At 49.6% G+C, this 21693-nt stretch overlaps 1 protein-coding gene and 1 non-coding gene across 26 annotated transcripts in view; one reads left to right on the plus strand and one right to left on the minus strand.

Annotated features, from left to right (window-relative positions):
* The window catches only part of IL4R (interleukin 4 receptor), a 50044-nt gene that overhangs the window by 23879 nt on the left and 4472 nt on the right, over positions 1 to 21693 (minus strand). For 3 of the 25 annotated variants that reach the window (XM_086375214.1, XM_086375230.1, XM_086375219.1), the window contains exon 2: positions 5224 to 5393. The exons of 4 other annotated variants lie outside the window; for them this stretch is intronic. The gene's annotated coding sequence lies outside the window, so the exon portion shown is untranslated. Of the gene's footprint in view, positions 1 to 1016; positions 2025 to 5223; positions 5394 to 10819; positions 11172 to 21693 lie in introns of those variants that run through there. 18 more of the 25 variants (XM_086375227.1, XM_086375211.1, XM_086375221.1 and 15 more) reach the window with 17 other exon arrangements.
* TRNAH-AUG (transfer RNA histidin (anticodon AUG)) lies at positions 19246 to 19316 on the plus strand. Its single transcript has one exon. It is a non-coding gene; the product is annotated as a tRNA-His (tRNA).

Genomic DNA, 21693 nt, shown 5'->3' on the forward strand with positions numbered 1-21693 from the left:
GGTTTAGCACTGACTCGTGATCTCCCAGCCCCATCAACCCAAGGGCAGCTTTCAGAGCTTACCTCCCTCCAGACATGACCCTCCCCTGGCCAGCAACAAGCCTTCTACACCCCCCAGAGCTCTGCCTACAACCACTAAACACAACACACCCGCACAAAGCCCAGAGTCAGAGCCACAGAACACCTGTCCCAAGAGATGCTTCTTAAAAGAAACCCCATTGTCTGTTAAGTTTGAGCAAACCCCTTAGACTTCTGCAAATTCATAATACACATTAACATGTGAAGGTTCTGTTAAGTCTCACAGTAAAGGAATCTATCTTTCTTCATTTAACCCAAGGCTTACAAAATTTATTTCCAGATCTAACCTTCATTTATGTCTGTGTGTGTGTGTGTGTGTGTGTGTGTGTGAAAACCCCAATTAAGCTCTGGAGCAGTTTACAGTTCCTTGAAATATACTTTGGAAGTGTCAATCTTTAGTGTTCTTGCCTGGAGAATCCCAGGGACAGAGGAGCCTGGTGGGCTTCCGTCTATGGGGTCGCACAGAGTCGGACACGACTGACACGACTTAGCAGCAGCAGCAGCAACAGAGCTGGTTAAATAAATGATGGTACCCATGCCAGGAAGTATTGTGTGCTGTGCTTAGTCACTCAATTGTGTCCGACTCTTTTGCGACCCCACGGACTGTAGCCTACCAGGCTCCTCTGTCCATGGGATTTCCCAGGCAAGAATACTGGAGTGGGTTGCCATTTTCTTCTCCAGGGGATCTTCCTGACCCAGGGATTGAACTTGCTTCTGTGTCTCCTGAATTGTAGGTGGATTCTTTACCCACTGAGCCAACAGGGAAGTCCCCATGAAGTATTAGGCAGCCACTGAAAGTGACGCTGCTGAGTGTGGTAGATTTACTACATCCATGGCTTAGTTCTTCACTCCTCCTGTACCCATGTAACTTTGCAGTCCCTTGGACAGCAAAGAGATCAAACCAGTGGATCCTAAAGGAAATCAACCCTGAATATTCACTGGAAGGATTGTTGCTCAAGGTGAAGCTCCAATACTTTGGCCACCTGATGCAAAGTGCCGACTCACTGGAAAAGACCCTGATGCTGGGCAAGATTGAAGGCAAAAGGAGGAGGGGACGGCAGAGGATGGGATTGTTGGATAGCATCACAGACTCAGTGGACATGAATTTGAGCAAATAGTGGACAACAGGGAAGCCTGGCGTGCTGCAGTCCATAGGGTCAGACATGACTTAGCAACTGAACACCAACAATCTTGCGGTGCTCCCACCCCCATCATCACTCCGGGTAGGGTGTTCTCCCCAACCCTTGAACCCTGGCCTCAGCTATGTGACTAGCTCCAGCCCGTAGGACATTAGCAAAAGTGATGCACAGGGAGACATGCTGTTGCAGGGCCGCTTCCTGGACAACATGCCTGGGCTAGACTCTGGGAGTATGCTGACATGCAACAGCCCCAGCAGTTTCATGCTGCATTAGGGAACAGGCGGCTGCCCCATTTGGGAGAGTGAGGTCACTTGAGTTAGGTCAAGATCAACAGGGCTGCCTGGCCAACTGGAGGCTGACCTTGGATGCACTAGTGAGATCAGCCCAGCAAAATCAGCCAAGCCCAGGTAAGCTGCCCCCGTGAGCTTGAGCTAAAAATGTCTCTTGTTACATGGCCCTTGAGGTTTTGTGGTCAGCTGTTACACAACACTATTGCTGTCCCCTCCAGTCGCTACTCCACTACCCTGACTTCTAAGCCCTGGATTAGAAGTCGCTTTTTCGCTGTTTGCACAAATGGAATCGTGCATCACCCCTAGTGTGTTAACGACACCCCATAATCCATGATCTGTTGTTGTTCAGTCACTCAGTCGTGTCTGCCTCTTTGCAACTCCATGGACTGCAGCATGGCAGGCTTCCCCGTCCTTCACCATCTCCTGGAGTTTGCTCAGACTCATGTCCATTGAGTCGGTGATTCCATCCAGTCATCTCATCCTCTGTCGCTCTCTTCTCCTCCTGCCCTCAGTCTTTCCTAGAATCAGCACCCAATCCGTGATTGGGGAATAAAAATTAGAAAATGCGGTTACCCCAAAGAAAACCTAATTCATATCCCCCCAAATCACAAGGCCCAGCAAGAACCCCTTACGTACTGAAATCTATTCTTCCATATCTGTTCTATAAAAACTGAGAGATAAATATAAATTTTATTTACCAAAATAGCAGCACCCAATACATGCTAAAGCTTAAAACTTAAACTTACTACATCCTTTAACATCATTCCAGGCCACTAGATCCCCAGCAGTTAATTAGTAGTATTCCATTGTGTGGCCATTGTCAGATTTTAGCCCTTATTTATTATGTTTATTACTTTGTTACTATAAACAGCGGGGTTTATGAGCCCTTCCTTGGAGAACCATCACCATACATTTCTCTGATTATTTCCTTAACTTTAAATACTTGCTCTGTGGCTTGGGACAGAGCAAATTGCATAACGCCCCTGTTCCTCGGTTTCCTAATGCATCAGGTGGGGCCAGTACGCTCCATTTCACTGGGATGTTATGAGGATTTTTTACAAATTAATTAATTAATTAGGCTGTGTAGAGTCTTAGTTGCAGGCATACTGGAGCTTCTCTCTAGTTGAGGCATGTGGCATATGGGATCTTATGCCGTCCAAGGATCGAACCTGAGTTCCCTATATTGGAAGGTAGATTCTTAACCGCTGGACCACCAGGGAAGTCCCTGTTGTGAGGGATTAAATAAATCTACACAGGTGGAGTCCTCAAACAGTGACCTGAACAAAGTAATGGGTCAAGTACTGTCAGCAGTTATCGTCACTAAGAAAAGCGCTCAGAAGCCGACTCCCGACTCCCGAGGGGTCACGGAGTTTGCAATTTCCTCCTACCACTCCTGACGCGTAATGCCAAACGCCCTCTCAGAAGCAATAGACTGGGATGGCTCCCCTGGTTTGACTGAGAGCACCCACCCCGCCACCGGCTAGCACCGCAGCGGTCTCTATGTGGGGGTCCCATCCGGAAAAGCAGCTGCCAGGTCTCGGGCTGCTTCAAAGTTCATGCGCCATTTACAGAGTTACTCTTTCAGAGTTTTGGCTCCTTTTACTGCTCCGTGGAAAAGATACTAAGATCAACCTCACAGGTATGTTGCAAAGAGGAAGTGAGCTGTGTACCTACAGCACCTGGCACAGAGTCGGAAGCACGAGATGGGCCTAATACCACGCCAGGAGCCCCAAGCTCCGTCGGAAGCTTTCCAGTGACTTTGTCCCACTTGAAATCCCTCCACAGCGGGGCCCAGTCTCCCTCTGCACCTGGCTCCGCCTCCCTCTGTACTTGGCCCCGCCTCCTCTCCACCTGGCCCCCACCTACACAGGCACTCCTGCCCCACTGGCCACCTTCACCTCCTGCCACCACTCTTCAAACACACCAGGAACTCATTCTCATCCCCATGCCTTTCCTCTCCCTATCCTCATTCATTCTTGCTCACTCTCTTGTCTCCCTCTCGTGTATTCATTTATTTATACATTTATTCATAATGAATAAACGACCCCTTAATACTCGAGTACTTTATCAAGAAATGCAAGGACAGTCACCAACATAACTACAATAGAACCATCAAAAGCAGGAAGTTAACACGGATGCCAGCTAACCCACAGACCCTATTTCCATTTTGCTAATTGCTCCGACGATGCCCTTTTATGCATCTGAGGACCATGCCATCCCAGCGCCCAGGGCTTGGCTTCTAAATATTATTCTGCACTGACAGAAACCAGAGCTCCTCGGAGAAACAGCTGACTCTAGGAGCAGGGAAAGTACACGGAAAGCTTAGAATTGTTGTGCCGGTAAGGGCGGGCTCCAAGAATGATGAGGACCTCTCGAAAAGACAGAGCCAGCTAGAATGGGTGCCCACTGGCCAAAACAGGCAAAACTGGAACCTCATAATAAATCTTTTAGTAAGCAACTGTAACCCTTAAGAGGTAAAATAGGGGTGCAGAAGTCTAAGGTGATACAGATGAGTAAGTGGGGGGAACGGACAGCTCTACTTCACCACGGCAGCCTCCAAGTATCTCCCCACAAACTCATATTAATTATTATGAATTAATGAGTCAAATACTTATTAATTAACTATGCACGCATGCTAAGTCGCTTCAGTCATGTCCGATTCTTTGGGACCCCATGGACACATAGCCCACCAGGCTCCCGTGTCCATGGGATTCTCCAGGCAAGAATACTGGAGTGGGTTGCCACGCCCTCCTCCAGGCAATCTTCCTGACCCAGGGATCAAAGCACGTCTCTTAGGACTTCTGCATTGACAGCTGGGTTCTTGACCACTAACACCACCTGGGAAGCCCCATTAATTAACTTTATAACTTTAGATATTTTGTATACAGTACTTTATATATATAGATGTATATATAATTGTATAGAGCCTTATACACAGAAACCGGGCAGATACCACCTTAACCAAATGGTGTGTGTTGACATGGCCAGGGACAAATCAAGGTCACGAGCTTTCGGAAAACAATGCTCTCGGAGGACCACAGCATCCCCTCCCTGGGGGCCTGTCCCCAGTGCACGAGTCACATGGAAACGAGGAAATGTCAGACAAGCCTACTTGAAGGGTGGTCTGTATAGTAAGTGGCCTGTACTCTTCAAAAAGTGCCCTGGGCGAAAGGCAAGGAGACTGGGAGACGTTCTCCTTTCAATTGTGTATCTATCATCCCCAAAGCCCAGACAAGTGTCGTGTACGATCAAGCTCCTGGTACCTAGGACAACGCCTGTGCTAGGAAAGCATGTACAAAGCATGAATGAATTCACTTTGGACATGATCTGGCGCCTCTGATGGGCTCAGCACAGGGCTGAAAACTTTCCCTAGGGGAGACTTGGTATCCACCTGAACTGGCCTTCCTGGCAGAGCTGCTGTGAAGACCAAGGAAGGAGGGATGGGAGTGGGCTGTGATGCTGGTTTCCTTTGCCTAGTTCGCATAATCTTCCCTCTCGAAAGATCACAGAGATCCACAGCATCCTGTGACAGAGATGGCAAAGGGGTCACTCCTGCCCAAATTTTGAGTAAAGAGAAACAGAGAGGTCAAGACGCATGTCCAGGGTCACACAGCAGAAGGCTAACGTGGTGAAGTCCTCTAAAATGGTGTGGGAGGGCAAAGCAAGCCCCTTTCAGGGAAGACTGAACTATGACATGTACAGCGGGCAGGGTGTTACCTTTGATCTGTCTTGGAGGGCACATCCAGGCGTATGTATGTTCGCACACACACCCACATACGCACACCGACTGGTTTCACAGGGACAGCGGGTGTTGCATCTCAGGGGAAAACGCAAGATGTGATGTGCACGTCTTCACACGGCACAGATGGGGTGGCAACAAGGGCTCTCTGAACATCACAGGGAATGAAAGGCAAAGGTGCCGAGAAGAAAAGGAATGAAAAGGGATAATTAGCAAGCAATCAAGGTAAGGCATGTGTCAAGAGGAAATAATTTCAAGTCCCCACCCTCCACTGTGGTATTCCTGAGATTGGGGTTGGGAGCCCAGTCCAAATGCCAACCCAAACAGGGGTGCCTGCCAATATTCCATTTCTCACACGCTGCCGTCCAGTTTCTGCTTGTAGTCCTCCATGGATGTGGTGCTCACTCCCAGGTCATTTCTGAGCAGAGCCTGACTGCTGGAAACAGCTTCTTTATCCTAACCAAGCATTGTGTAAACAGAACCCTGCTTGTCAAGTATTCACTCGACCCTTTGCCAAGCGCACTAGAGTTATTACTTTACTGACTCAGCCGGAGAGCCCTGCAAGATGGGTTGTTATTCCCACTTTCTTCCTAAGGGAACTGAGGCCAGAGAGGTCAAATAACTTGCCCATCAGATACCACAGCTAGAGAGAGGGCAGGGCAAGGGTCAGAATCCAGGTCTGCTGGGGTCTGGGCCCAGGTACCTTCCAATATACCAACTCCTTCAACTTCTCCTAGAACCACAGACTGAACCCAACAAGATGGAACGAAATGAGCCAGGAAGAGTTGGTTATTCTGCTTCCTTCTAAACTTTTTACATAGATTAATTCAATAATCAAAAGAGTCCTTCCAGCTAAAGCCATATTAACAGAAATATGAGAGCCATGACCAGGGACATGATAGTACCCTACTGTAACTGCATCCCTTTGGAAGGAATCCTGCTGATTTGAAGCTTGTTGAGAGGATGACAACCGACACAGAGAGGGCCCCAAAACCCCAGAGGATCTAGCAGGCCCTTCCCTAAAGGGCTCTGTGCTCCCATCTCCTGCAGCCTCATCATGCAGTCAACAAATATACAATATTTACCCCAATATTTAAACAAGCCAAGTTTCCTGGAGTGGGTAGCTGTTCCCTCCTCCAGGGGATCTTCCTGACCCAGGGATTGAACCTGGGTCTCCTGCAATGCAGGCAGATTCTTTACTGAGCCACCAGGGAAGCCCTAAACATCACATATATATATTCAGTTCAGTTCAGTCGCTCAGTCATATCTGACTCTCTGCGACCCAATGGACTGCAGTACACCAGCCCTCTCTGTCCCTCACCGACTCCTGAGTTTATTCAAACTCACATCCATTGAGTCAGTGATGCCATCCAACCATCTCATCCTCTGTCATCCCCTTCTCCTCCCACCTTCAATCTTTCCCAGCATCAGTCTTTTCAAATGAGTCAGTTCTTCACATCAGGTGGCCAAAGTATTGGAGTTTCATCTTCAACATCAGTCCTTCCAATGAATATTCAGGACTGATTTCCTTTAAGATGGACTGGTTGGATCTCCTTGCAGTCCAAAGGACTCTCAAGAGTCTTCTCCAACATCACAGTTCAAAAGCATCAGTTCTTCAGTGCTCAGCTTTCTTTATAGTCCAACTCTCACATCCATACATGACTACTGGAAAAACCATAGCCTTGACTAGACGGACCTTTGTTGGCAAAGTAATGTCTCTGCTTTTAAATAGCTGTCTAGGTTGGTCATAACTTTTCTTCCAAGGAGTAAGCATCTTTTCACTTCATGGTTGCAGTCGCCATCTGCAGTGATTTTGGAGCCCAAGAAAATAAAGTCTCTCACTGTTTCCATTGTTTCCCCATCTATTTGCCATGAAGTGATGGGACCAGATGCCATGATCTTTGTTTTCTGAATGTTGAGCTTTAAGCCAACTTTTTCACCCTCCTCTTTCACTTTCATCAAAGGCTTTTTAGTTCCTCTTCACTTTCTGCCATAAGGGTGATGTCATCTGCATATCTGAGGTTATTGATATCTCTCCCAGCAACCTTGATTCTGGCTTGTGCTTCATCCAGCCCAGTGTTTCTCAAGATGTGCTCTGCATATAAGTTAAATAAGCACGGTGACAATATACAGCCTTGACGTACTCCTTTCCCTATTTGGAACCCATCTGTTGTTCCATGTCCAGTTCTAACTGTTGCTTTCTGACCTGCATACAGATTTCTCAAGGGGCAGGTCAGGTGGTCTGGTATTCCCAACTCTTTAAGAATTTTCCACAGTTTGTGGTGATCCACATAGTCAAAGGCTTTGGCATGGTCAATAAAGCAGAAATAGATGTTTTTCTGGAACTCTCTTGCTTTTTCAATAATCCAACAGATGTTGGCAATTTGATCTCTGGTTCCTCTGACTTTTCTAAAACCAGTTTGTACATCTGGAAGTTCTTGGTTCAGGTACTGTTGAAGCCTGGCTTGGAGAATTTTGAGCATTACTTTACTAGCATGTGAGATGAGTACAATTGTGCGGTAGTTTGAGCATTCAATATTTAAAACAGCCCTATGAAGTAGGTACTATTATTTTTTCCCATTTTCATATGAGGAAACCAAGGCTCAGAAAAGTTTGGTGACTTGTCTGAGGTTACAGAGAGGTGACAGTCCTGGGATCTGAACAGGGGCAGTCAGGATCCAGAGCCTTTGCTGGCTCTTAACTACTATAGGTGTTTAGACACCGGAGTCCTCAAAGCTTTGGAGGTCACTGACTCATCTAAACATCCGTTGCAAACTCCAAGATCTTTTCCTAGAAAAGTGCAAACATTTAATTTTGCATTCCATCTTAGTGGTTCACACAGAGGTTACTTGAGCTTGCCTGCTTGGGTGCTAAGTCATTTCAGTTGTGTCCAACTCTTTGTGACCCTATGGACCATGGCCCGCCAGGCTCCTTGGTCCATGGGATTCTCCAGGCAAGAATACTGGAGTGGGTTGCCATGCCTTCCTCCAGGGGATCTTCCCAACCCAAGGATCAAACTCACGTCTCCTGTGTCCTGTACTGATAGGCAGGTTCTTTACCACTGAACCACCAGGGAAGCCCACTTGAGCTTGCTGAAGCCCAAGTAAGGACTCCAGGTCAAAGGCCCTCCTATAGGCCATGAGCAGTGTTTGAGAATCTCTGAATAGGGTCATGTCAAGTTTTTTTCCAAAACCTAGTTTGGAGGTAGGGAGAACAATGGAATAAGGGGAAGCCAGGGGTGGGGGGGCAGTGAGCAGTTACTACAAACATGAGTTACCCCATCTTGCACCCCATGTTGCCATCTTGCACCCCATGTCACAGCCAGAATCATTTTAAAATTGGAAACCAGGCTATGATCTGCTCACTTCACTGGCCTCTGGCTCCTGAAAGATGCCTTCACTCGGAGGGGTGGGGGGGAGCGGGCCACAGAGCCCCAAGGGTTCACAACCCATCCCAGAACAGCATCTCTGACTCAACATCAGATCCAAACCCCGGAATGCAAACAGCCAATCCAAAAGGGTACACGCTGTGCGATTCCATTTATGTAACGTTCTTGAAATGATCAAATTATGGAAATGGTGAATAGATGAGTGGCTGCCGGTGGTGGCGGGAGGGCGTGGCAGGGAAGGAGGGAGGGAGGGGGGTGTGCCTATAAAAGGCAACCCGAGGATCCTGGAGAGGGAAAGGGCTGTTCTGTGTCTCACTGTGGTTGTGGAGACAAAACCTGTGCACGTGATAAGGTTAAACTAATAAGAATCAGGCTAACAAAATGAATAAAAAGAACATGTGTGTGCGTGCTTGCCTGTAAACACATGCAGACAAGCACAACAGGGGCTATCTGAGGACGATCAGGGGATTCTATCCATGTCAATATCTTGGTTGTGATATTGAACTCCAGTTTTGTAAGACAGTATTACCTTTCGCAGAAAGAGTATAAGGGACTTCTCTGTATTATTTCTTACAACTGTGTGGATGAATTCTTTGTTTTGTCGTGTTGTTGCTTAGTCGCTCAGTCATGTCTAACTCTTTGCGACCCCATGGACGGTAGCCCACCAGGCTCCTCTGTCCATGGGGATTTCCCAGGCAAGAATATTGGAGTGCGTTGCCATGCCCTTCTCCAGGGGATCTTCCCAAGTCAGGGATCAAGCCTAGGTCTCCCACATTGTAGGCAGATTCTTTACCTTCTGAGTCACCAGGGAAGCCCTCGTTCTTACAACAATTATCATAAAATTAAAAGTTTAAGAAAATGCACACACAAAAAAATCCCAAATCCCCGTAATGATCTGGATCCTGAGACCCCAGTACTATTCCCTCCTATTCCTGCTCCGTTTCCCCAAGCGCCTTTCATCCCAGTGGCCTTCTGAACACTCTGATGTACTCCTGTCTCTTTGCTCCTTTGCAGCCTACATATCAGGAAACACCACGCAACGAGGGCTCACGTTACCTCTTATCTAGGCACCTTGTTTATTTCTGTCATACACTTATCACCACCTCTAATCATATCACTGAGGTTATATGTGTGAATGTTTATTTTATTTCAGGATGTGGATGGCAAAGACACAAAGCTTTGGTAACAAAAATGTTTTTAACTTTCCCAGATCAAAACACACCATGAAGAAAAAAAGCAAGCAAGCAAAAGATTAGCAAAATAGTAGCAATCTGCATTCTAGAAAGTGAAGGGCCTTCATATATAAAGTGGTCTTACAAATCGATAAAACAAACATCTTTTTGAGAAAAACAGCTGTGGTTATTGCTTTGTCCCCGTGTCTAAACAATGCCTGACATGTACACGGTGTGTGCTCATGAAACATCTATGAAATGTTGGTTGAAATTCAACCACAGTGAAGACAATAATGTTTTTAAACATGGAGTATGTATCAAGCCTCTGCTCATTCCACTTGCTATGCATATATAATGCTTATTATGTGCTTGCAGGACTTGGTTCTAAGTGCCTATAACATACTGAGCAATTTAGTTCTCACAAGTACCGTTAAAATCCCCAGTTAAAAAAAAAAATCTTTTTATGTTATTTCTTATTTGAATGACATTTATTTTGGTCATTTTCTACTAAATTCAGCTATGTTCTTTTTTCTTATTTTTTTTGTTTCAATTTTTAAAATTTATTTTATTTTTTAATTGAAAAATAATTGAATTTTGTTGTTTTCTATCAAACCTCAACATGAATCAGCCATAGGTATACATACATCCTCTCCCTCTTGAACCTCCCTCCCATCTCTCTCCCCATCCCACCAATCCCCATTTTAATGATGAGGCCACAGAGGCACAGAGCGGTTAGCGCACTTGCTTGTGGGCACAGAGCTAGGATCTGAATCCAGGCAATCTCACTCCAGAACCCATGCACCTAACCACTCACTGCCTCTAGAAACACAGTTCCTGAAGCCCTGGCATGCAGCGTTACCAGTCCCGCTGGCCAGAGAGGAAGCCTGAAGCCTCAAGAGGACAAGTGACAAAGCCAAGGTCACAGAGTTAGGAAGCAGCAGAGTTGGGGGAAGTCTGAGCCAAGAAGAGAGCAGAAGCACCCAGAGTGTGCGGCAGGAGACACACTTAACTCACTCTTTTGATCTGGGGGAGATGAGCGGTGAGTCCTGAAGTGTCAGAAGCCAGCAGGGGTATGGAAGCGGCCGTCTGCCCGACCCGTCTGCCCGTCCTGAGCCCAGCGGGGTGCACAGGCCTCCTACTCCTCTTTCCTCTCTGGGCTGCGACCCAGTGAAGGGAGGGGTGGTGGTGGAGGGGGTGGATCAGCGGACAGGATGCAGCCAGCCCCGTGACAAGGAGCACGTGGAGAGGGAGCCCAGGACAGCAGGGCCGTGGGGGGACCTCCCCTGGGAGCTGCTGACTCCTGAAACTTCACAATCTGAAGCTGGCCGGCAGCTTCCCTTGCTCTCCGGGGCAGCTCAGCCGGTCTGGCAGGGGGCCAGGAGGGAAAGGAAGACACAGCCTTCCCAGAACTGCTGCCCAGTGAGGGTTCCCGGAACCAGTGGCCACATCAGCTGCCCCACCCAAAACAGAGGCTGGCCAGGCCAGGGCCCCGAGATGGCCTGGGCTCTGCCTGCCTGCCCCACTCCCAACCCGAGAAGGGAGGGGAGGGGTTGCTGGTTGGAGGGCTGCTTCTGCTGCCACCAGGAGCAAGAATCACCTCACTCAAGAGCCTGCCAGGCTCCCTGTGTACCTACTGTGTGCTCCAGGCCTCACCAGGCTCCCTGTGTGCCTACTGCATGCTGATGTCCTCACCAGGCTCCCCATGTACCTACTGTGTGCTCCAGGCCTCCCTAGGCTCCCCATGTACCTTCTGTGTGCTTCAGTCCTCACCAGGCTCCCCAGGTACCTACTGTGTGCTCCAAGCCTCACCAGGCTCCCTGTGTGCCTGCTGTGTGCTGCTGTCCTCACCAGGCTCCCCGTGTACCTACTGTGTGCTGATGTCCTAACCAGGCTCCCCAGGTACCTACTGTGTGCTCCAGGCCTCACCAGGCTCCCTGTGTGCCTACTGTGTGCTCCCGTCCCCACCAGGCTCCCTGTGTACTTACTGTGTGCTCCTGTCCTCACCAGGCTTCCTGTGTACCTACTGTGTGCTCCTGTCCTCACCAGGCTCCCCGTGTACCTACTGTGTGCTCCTGTCCTCACCAGGCTCCCTATGTAACCTACTGTGTGCTCCTGTCCCCACCAGGCTCCCCGTGTACCTACTGTGTGCTCCCATCCTCACCCACTCACTCGTGCCCCACGTATTTTTTTTTTCATTTTTATTTATTTTTGGTTGCACTGAGTCTTCGTTGCTGCTCGGGGGCTTTCTCTAGTTACAGCAAGCAGGGGCTACTCTTCCTGGTGTGTGTGGGCGTCTCACTGTAGTGGCTTCTCTTTGTTGTGGAACATGGGCTCTACGTGTGTGGGCTTCAGTACCTGTGGCACATGGGCTTAGTTGCTCCACAGCATGTGGAATCTTCCTGGACCAGGGATTGAACCTGCATCCCCTGCACTGGCAGGCAGATTCTTATCCACTATGCTACCACGGAAGTCCTGCCTCGTATATTCTTGTTGCAGGTGCTTTCTTAGCACTTACTATCTGCCAGCTACTACAGATGTGGAAAAGGACATTCATTCATTCATTCATGTCTTCCTCCTTGCCTTTAACAAATATTTGAGCCAGAAGAAAAGTTACTGGAGGATCTGGGGCACAGAGGTGAGACTATCAAAGGCTCCCTCTGGCCTGGGGGGTCAAAGGCAGAAGCGGAGCCCCATGAGGAGGCCACTGGGCTAACCCAGGTACTAGGCGCCAGGTGTGCCAGGGTTGTAGGGAAGAAGAGGTAAGAATGGGTTAAATTCTAGATCTGATTTGAAGGTAGAGTCAACAGGCTTTGCTGACAGAATGGAGTTTGAGGGCTGGGGCAGAGAAAAGGGGATTAGAAGGAGTAAAAAAAATGATTCTGAGGGACTTCCCTGGTGGTCACAGTGCTTAAGAATCCATCTGCCAATGCAGGGGACTTGAGGTTGATCCCTGGTCTGGGAAGACCCCACAGTGCCGCAGGGCAGCTAAGCTCGTGTGCCACAAGTACTGAAGCCCACGTTCTGCAACAAGACAAACCACCACAATGAGGAGCCTCTGTGCAGCAACAAAGACCCAGCACAGTCAATACAAAAATAAATAAACAATTTTTATAAAATGACCCTGAGGGCTTTGGCCTGAGCCATTGGAAGGATGGAGGTGCCACCCACCAAGATGGAGTGGACTGAGGTCAGCCACCATCAGATACGTAGGAGGCTGTGAGGGTGGAACTGTCAGTGCTGAGGGGCCGGGAAGGTCCCCCTGGTCCCACAGGGTCGGTGAGGGCGGGTGGGATGGGTAAATGAACAAGACTTGCCCAGGGGAGGGGCGGCAGTGTGTGGAGAGGAAGGAAGAACATGTCCCAGAAGGCACGTGGCCCCGCCAGGGCAGGAAACCTGCTTCACCTTCTGTAAGGAGAAACCTAGCCCCGCACCTGGCACAGAGCAGGAACGCCACAAATGAGCCTGTGTATTTGACTTTATTCCCGTTTTTACACTGATACAGTGCTTCCTTAGTGCAGGGCGCTGATCTAGGATGCTTAAGGACCCCTGTGAGATGAATACAATGATGAAACCCATTTTACAGTTTCTGAAGGAGCCTAAAAGGAGGAAGGTGTGGTCCATTTCCCATCCCACAAGACAGGCCCTGGGCTGCAGTGATGGGTAAGGGTCCTCCAGCAGGGCAACACTGTCTACCAGGGATGGTAAGCAATTCAGACCCCGTCCCCAAGGCAATAGGGAGCCACTGAAGGCTATTAAGCAGGAGGGGAGCTGCTTTCCAGAAATCTCACTCTGACCTGTGTGTGAATGACCACAGGAGCAGCTGACACAGGAGCGGGTACTGCCGGAGCTGCAGAAGAGCAGGCAGCATCAGCTCTGTCTGGGAGGTGGACGTGGCAGAACCTGGTGATGCCTAGTGGCTGAGAGCGGCAGGTGGCCTTGGGCTGGGGCACGGACGGATGGGTGGATTGTGGGGGAATGCTGGGAAGAGGTGTGGTGTTGCTGGGGAAGATCACATGCTTTGAGGCACTGTGGACTTGGTGAGTCCAAATGGGTGATGGACCCAGGAGGCATCCAGGAGGCAGTATGTCTGAGCAGCCCAGAGCTCAGAGGGAAGGCTCACGTTGGAGGAGACAGGTTTGTGGGTCATCAGCTGTGGCTCAAGCCCAGGGTTCGCTGTGCAGAGTGAGACACAGCCGCGTCTGGGGGGCAGGAGAGGGCTGGGGACTGTGGACCTCCTTCATGGGACTCACTTGGGCCAGACTCCCAGAGTGAGGGTCACCATCTCAGGGACGGGCTGGCATCCTACTCCAACAGCCACTTTATGGCAATGTGGACACTCAGGTTGGCTGTGGACACGGTGAGTGCAAGTGTCCACAGGAGAGGCATCTGGGTGATCCCATCTAGCATCCTGGAAGCCACGCCTATCCTCAGAAGGTACCAGAGCCCCCAGGAAGGAAGCTGAGACTGAGGGACCTGTGTGCAGACATCACCTGCTGAGCCAACAGCCAGCCTCCATCACTCTACAAGACCTTCTCCTGCTTCGTGTCTCTGCCCACACTATCCTCATTGCTTATCACTCACGCACACCTGCTGTGCGCTGTCCAAACCCGCCCCCCCACCTGGAGAAAGCCAGCTCCTACAAGGCCAGAGGCTATGCCCACCCTGTTCGCTGCTATAGCCCTACAGCCTAGCACAGGGCCTGGCACACAGCAGGGGGCTTCCATAGATATTTGCTGAATGGAAGAATGAATGGACGAGTGCCCCCTGGCTGTGTGCAGTGAGGTCTGGCCAGCCAACCCTGATGGAGGCAGGGATACAACTCCCAGAACTGGTGTTTTCTGCCTTGCACTGCTGGATAAGCACTGACCAATCTGGGCTCAGAGTCTCCTTGAATACCCCGATGCAGGCACCACACGGATCTTGGCCACCCCAGAGAGGAGGCGGGGGCTGACCTCCAAAGAGCTGGTAATTGGGGCATTATCATGATTAGTGCTCACTGCCCTAAGACACAGATATAAGATGTCTGGAGCTCCGGATGCTGATTAGATTTTGGCCGTCTTAGTGATAGTCACGGCTCCTGGTGCGCCTCCTTCCTAAGGTCACCAGAAGTCACCATGATTTCCCCCAGTTCCTTGAGTCTTTAGAGATCAGGCCCTGGGCCCCTCTGCCCATAGGGCCCACCCCTTTTCCCCAGCCGAGGAACATGGAAGGTGAAATTATTATCATTCCCTTTGTAGACAGGGAGAAACTGAGGCCCAGAGAGGTTCAGAAACCTGCTTGAGGATGCTCAGCGAGTCAGCGGTGGGCCTGGGAAGTGAACCCAGATCTTCTGAGTCACAGTACAGCACCTGGCCTAGAGGAAGCAGCCATAAACTCACTCTTTTTATATGCCACTCTGCTTGCTTCTCCCAGCAAGCCCCGTGTGGAAGATGTGGTCAAACCTCCCTTGCACAGAAGAGGAAACCGAGGCTCAGAGGGGTTCAGTAATAGTCCCAAGGAAGTGATGAGCTAGAATTTGGCTTCCACCACTGTTTGCCCAGGATTCCCAGGTGGCATAGTGGTGAAGAATTTGCCAGTCAATGCAGGAGACACAAGGGACATGGGTTCGATCCTGGGTCAGGAAGATCCCCTGGGGTAGGAAATTGCAACCCACTCCAGTATTCTTGCCTGGAGAATCCCATGGACAGAGGAGCCTGGCGGGCTACAGTCCATGGGATCACAAAGAACTGGATATGACTGAGTGCACACACGCACACATACGCACACACACTCTGTTTGCCCAGCCCTTGCAAGGAGCATGTCTTAACAGTAACCAGGACTTTGCCCCCTAGGCAAACCTGATAGGGCAGCACAGAGAAACGCTCCCTGCTCAAGGTCTCGGTCTGTAGACAGGCGGGGTTGGGGGTGGGGCTCTCCTTGGAGTTCTTTCTGTTGTCTCATTCCTTATCATTCTTGGCCCAGTCAGGGACACCTGTCAGTCATGTGGGGTGACCCATGTGGGCATGGACCCCAGGGCACCTAAGACACGGAAGCTTAACTCTGAGCGTGGGCTTGGCACTAACTGGCTGGGAGACCTTGGCAAGCTGGGGTCCTTGGAGACCACAGAGCCTCGGTCTCCTTATCTGTGAAATGAGAGCAGGACCACTTTGCCTCCTGGGGTGGTTGAGGAGAGGCAAAGGGACCGTGGCTGGCATGGCTGGGCAAGGAGGCCTGGGGCAGAGCTGACGGGACAGGTGACAGAGCCCATCTCCCAGCGCCAAGTGACCACTCTGCAACCCTGAGGACACGGCAAATGCCGCGACACACAGACGGGGTCTCAGAGTACAAGCTGAGCGAAGGAAGCTGGGCTTGGAAGGGCGATATGTGCTCCATTTAGATAAAGTCCAAAAGGAGACAAACCAATCTTGGGGTTAGTGATTGGCAGAGTGTCCTGGGAGAGGGTGGGGCGGGAGAGAAACTGCTATGGGAAGTGCTGGTCATGCTTCATTTCTTGATCAAGTTATACGTGCTCGTGTTTACTTTGTGAAGCTGGGCCTTTGCCTGCATGTACATTGCAATAAAAAGGAAAAGAAAAAAAAAGATGGATGAGACGGAAAGGAAGAGAGCAGAGGAGAGTGCATAAGGTGATCAGGGTATGTCAGCAAAGGTCCCAGAACAGCCAGTTCTCAGGGCTGGTGGATCCCCAAAGACTCTGGAGTCCACAGTTGGTAAGACTGCAGGTCCCTCTAGGCCTTTGCACAGCGCCATCAACCCTCTAGCTACTTGCCCCCAAAGATGGGGCACTCACTCCTTCTGGGGGCAGCTTCCAGCCACCTCTCATGGCCACAGAGAGTCACCTCCCCCAGCATCAACTCAAACATCTAAGAGACTTCAGACACACGACCTCAGAGAGTAGAGAGGGGACAGTGGTGAGCGCATGTCCAGCCCTAATAGGCAGCCGCCCACCACTCTGCTTTGCACCACGTACCTGAAGGCCTAGGCCTCGCTAGGACTCTCGATTTTCCACAAGAAGCTAGAAATCCAGATTTTTATGTATATTACTTTGATTTTTAAATGCTTGATTTTTAAAAACCATACACCACATTTGTGATCCCCTTTGGCTTACAACCACCAGCTGATGTCCTCTTGCAGGGGGTGGGGTGGGGTGGGGGTGGGCAGAGAGGTGAGTGTCCTGAGACGCCAGGACCCCCAACAAGAGGAAAGGAGCAACAGGTGAGACCCCTGCACCTTCTCTAAGCTCCAGCACCCCCAAATGTTCCCTTCCTTCTGTCCCTCTGGGATGCAGTTGTTATGGTGGGGAGGGGAAGCAGGGCTAGAGGCACGCCATCACCGCCTACTCTTGTGTTGCTGAGCCGCAACACTTTTTCAGTGAGGAATTCCAAAATTTTGCAAGCCCCACTGCCTTCCTCCTCAGTGGGGGCAGGCAAGGGGAGGGCAAAGAACAGTCCTTACAGCTTCCCTGCCCCGCCCCACCGTCCCCCAATGTGCCACAGACTCCCCACTTCCCTTGGGCCATTTCCTCTGCCTCCCGGTGCCCTCCACCTACGCACCCTCAGAAAGTTCCTGGTCAAACCCTACTCTTTCCTCTGCCCACTTCACAGCTCTGCCAGTCTCTCTGTCCCAATATCCTCTCCATTCTCATAAAGGCTGAAACATGCCTGTCATTACTCTGTCTTTCCAGGCTAAAAGTCCTCCAGGGCAAGGATTGTGTCTTACTCATCATGCCTCTTTGCAAACACGGGACGCAGCCAACCAATGCCTGCGAAACTTGAAGTCGGCTGCCTCATCGTGGGTGTCCCCGAGGCTGCCTGGAGGTCAGCTCCCTCCTGGCCTTTGTACGTGCCATTCTCACCGCCCGGTGTGCTGGCCAATATTGACACTGAGTGACTAATATGAGTACAGGTATGTTTACAAGGTCTTTCATATTCACTATGTTATTATTTTCACAAAAACCCTAGAGAAGGGCAAAGCAAGTCATATCCCCATTTTATGGTTTAGGAAATTGAAGCCCAAAGAGGGCAAATGACTTGCCCAAGATTACTGAGCAAGTGAGTTGCAGAGCTGAGATGAAGATGCAAGTTTTGTTTTGCTTTTTTTTAAAAAAAAAAAAAAAAACTCATCTGGGTACCAGAGCAGCGTCAAAGAAAAGTCCTACAACTTCAGAAGGGAAGAAAAGAAAATAATTGGAAAATTAGTCAAGGAAAATGCAAATAAAGATAACAGGTATAGAAATATTATTGTTGTTGCTGTTGTCTGTTGTTGTTTAGTTGCCAAGTCGTGTCTGACTCTTTTGCGACCCCACAGACTGTAACGCGCCAGGCTCCTGTGTCCGTGGGATTTCCCAGGCAAGAATACTGGAGTAGGTTTCCTTCTCCATTTCCTTCTCCAGGAAGGATCCCAACCCAAAGATCAAACCCGTGTCTCCTGCATCGGCAGGTGGATTCTTTACCATTGAGTCCTATTAATACTGAATAAAATGGAATTCAAGGCATCAAAGTATTATTAAAAGAGAGAAAGGTAGCTGTTTTATATTGATAAAAGGAGCAACTCACTAAGAAGGTGTAAAAGTCATGAACCCTCTTCTAGTCATACGTTCTATTTACATGCACCAGAAAACATAGCTTCCAAAAACGAAGCAAAACCTAAGGGCTTCCCTGGTGGTCCAGTGGTTAAGAATCCACCTTGCAGTGCAGGGGATGTGGCCTGACTTCCGGTCAGGGAACTAAGATCCCATGTGTCTTGGAGCAACTAAGCCTGTGTGCCTCAATCACTGAGCCTGCGTGCCACAACTAGAGAGCCTGTGTGCTTGTGCTGTGATGAAAGAGCTAAAACTTGATGTAGCTAAATAAATAAGTATCTTTTAAATGACAGAAGAAACTGAGAGCAGGTCAAGGAAAAATGAACAGAGCTTCCATTACAGTGGGAGATGCAGCAGGTAGAGAAAACCACATAAAACATGAAAAACACAAATGATATAATTAATAAACATGACCTAGATAGACATATCTTATAACTTTACACCCAGCCAGAAATACACATCTTTTCAACGACAAGAGGAACAGACAGAAAGACTGATCAGAAAATCCTACAAAGAAGATCTCAACAAATTCTCCATCACTGAGATCATAGAAGCTACAAATATTGACCACTATCCATAGAAATCAATAGTCAAAATATAACTTAAAAATTCCATCCACCTTAAAAAACCATAAAGTATATAACAATCTTAATCAAAGAAGAAATGACCAACTATTTTAGTAGTGAATGACTTTGTATTACAAGAACTGTGGAATAAAGTCATGGCAGTACTTAGAAAAAATTATAGCCTGAGGTAGATTTATTAGGGAACAAGAAAGACTGAGAACAATTGTTAGCCACAAACAAGGAGTCTCAGAATGGAAGAAACCCTTATTGACAGCAGCTCATGTACAAGAGGGGCTTCCTGGGTGGCTCAGAGGTAAAGAATCTGCCTATGATGCAGGAGACCCAGGTTCGATCCCTGGGTTGGGAAGATCCCCTGGAGAAGGAAATGGCAATCCACTCCAGTATCCTTTTCTGAGAAATCTGATGGACAGAGGAGCCTGGTGGGCTATACAGTCCATAGGGTCGCAAAAGAGTCGGTCACCACTCAGTGACAAAACAGTAGAAGGGAATTCTGGAGGATTTAGCTGACAAATCCAATACCAGCCCCAAGGGGAATGTGGCCACTACAAAGAAGGACGGCAGGTGATATCAACAGAGGTATGGGTTCCAGACCAAGCAGGTGATAGTCTCCCTCCTTTCTGACTGGGGAAGGCTTTGGGAGAGGCAATGGTTTGTATGTGGGGCTCCGACAACTGGATCATGTACAAAGCCAGACTGAACAGGAAGAATGACAATGAATTATGGCTGTGTTGTCTGAATGAGAGAACCATTAAGGGGACTTCCCTGGAAGTCCAGTGGCTAAGACTCCATGCTCCCAATGCAGGGGGCCCAGGTTCAATCCCCTATCAGGGAACTAGATGCCACATGCCACAATTAAGACCTGGTGCAGCCAAATAGATAAATACATAAATATTGTTTTGAAAGGAATAGAGAACCATTGGGCTGGATTGGAGGGCAAAGCTAGAAAGTGAAAGCTCCTGGAAAGCTGAACTGGCTAACTCCCAGGAAACATCTCCTAGTTAGAGCTGTCCAACAGCAGGAATCTGGCTTCTAGAAGGCCTACTCCCCAGAAGCAAGACTGTTGGGAGGCCAGGGGTAAGGGTCGGTCTGTGGGCTTGGAGGGCTGCCCCCGCAGAGGACTGGCATCCCTCCTCTCCCTCTCCGGAGAAGTTCCATTTCCTCTTTTAAAAAGACAAAACACTTTTCTGGCTGTTTCTGGAAACCCTCAGGCCTTTCACAGTTCTCCAAAATAGTCCTTGGTGATTACACTCCCTTATTTCTAACCAAGAAACCTAGTTCTTTTAAACTCTGCTCCGTGGGCTGGACAGCTCAGAATAGTGGTTAAAGTTTGCATACTTTCCCAGCCCCAGATTTGAAAGCAGCTTCTGCCACTTCCGAGTTGTGTCTCCAGGTTAAGACTCTTCCCTGAGCCTCAGTTTCCTCCCCAGGGAAATGGGGAGACACCCATGCGTCTACCTGCCTCCGTGTACCACAACGCCTGATGGGGGAGTCCGTCCCCCCACTGCCTGCACCCCCACCGTGCCCCCTCTGCTTTAAAGTGCCCTTCCTGTCTGACATGTTGGAGAGGATGCTCGCTGGCAAAATACTCTGTAAAATGATCTGCACAATGATCGGATCACCTGCGATCTCGAGCCTGGCCTGACCACGTGCACAAAGGTTGCTGAGCAGATCCATGGCAGGTGAGCACTAACAGTGGATGGTGACGGGTGGGCCTTTAGCACTTGAATAGTTTCCATGATGTGCTTAAACACAGTGGGAAAAGCTGAGGACGCTGGAGTTGTCGGGTTCACAGCTGTGTGACCCCCAGACAAGTTACTAAGTCCGCTGCCCTGTCTTTTTTTATATATATCTGTAAAATCTGGATAAGAGCAGTTCCCACCTTGTACGGTTTCGGCACAAGATGAATGAGGCAATGCAGGTAGATGTCTGGCTCCCGCTGGCTTTCCTGACCTCTCTCCCCTCCCCTCTTCGCCTTGTTTCAATTCCGTCCAACCACATCAGCTTCCCTGTGCTGAGTCAGACACACCTCAGCCTTCGGCCGGGATCGCTCTTTCCCCAGATATCTGCCTGTCATTCTATTTTGGGTCTTAGCTCAAAAGTCACCTCCTCCACTAGACAGCCAGCCCCACGAGGACCCTTGCTTCTGTGTCAGTTGCTGCTGTGTCCACAGCCTCCACACACTTGCTGAGTTGACTGCAAGCAGCGAGCCCCACGCAGGCACTCGAGACAGCGTGCGTGCCTGTCACTTTTAGCTTTGCAAATGGGATCTGCAGGCTGGAGGCTGTTGGTGCCTTTGCAGTCCTGTTGCTCAGAACACCTCCTCCTTTTCAGGAAATCTGTTCCACCAAACCCCGGAGGGCCAGGCTTCTCCTCCCTTCACCAGGATCTGTCTCCTCCCTCTCTCCTGGAGGGAGAAGGAGGGGGACTCAGACACCAGCTCAGAGGGTGAGCTTGCCCAGTGAGTCAGAGCTCCCACGCCTGCTTCGGTGAAGACCTCGATTTAAGTGCCAGCGAGGAGGTGAGGAGGCCTGAGGGGGCCCCAAGAATGAGAATGAGTCAGTTGGAGGCAAACCCGAAACCTCAGAGGCATCACCACTTCTTGGAAAGGCACAGATGTGCGCACGTAGAACAGTGCACCCAGAGTGGGGGCAAGCAGCAGGCCCGGAAGTGGGGCCGGTGGGCTGGACAAGACCTTTTCTAGCATCCTCTGTGGTTTCCTCCAT

Source organism: Bos grunniens, chromosome 25 (genome assembly GCF_055505025.1).
Source record: "Bos grunniens cultivar Pamir isolate PY7600 chromosome 25, Bosgru_T2T1.0, whole genome shotgun sequence".
NCBI classification, from domain to species: domain Eukaryota; kingdom Metazoa; phylum Chordata; class Mammalia; order Artiodactyla; family Bovidae; genus Bos; species Bos grunniens.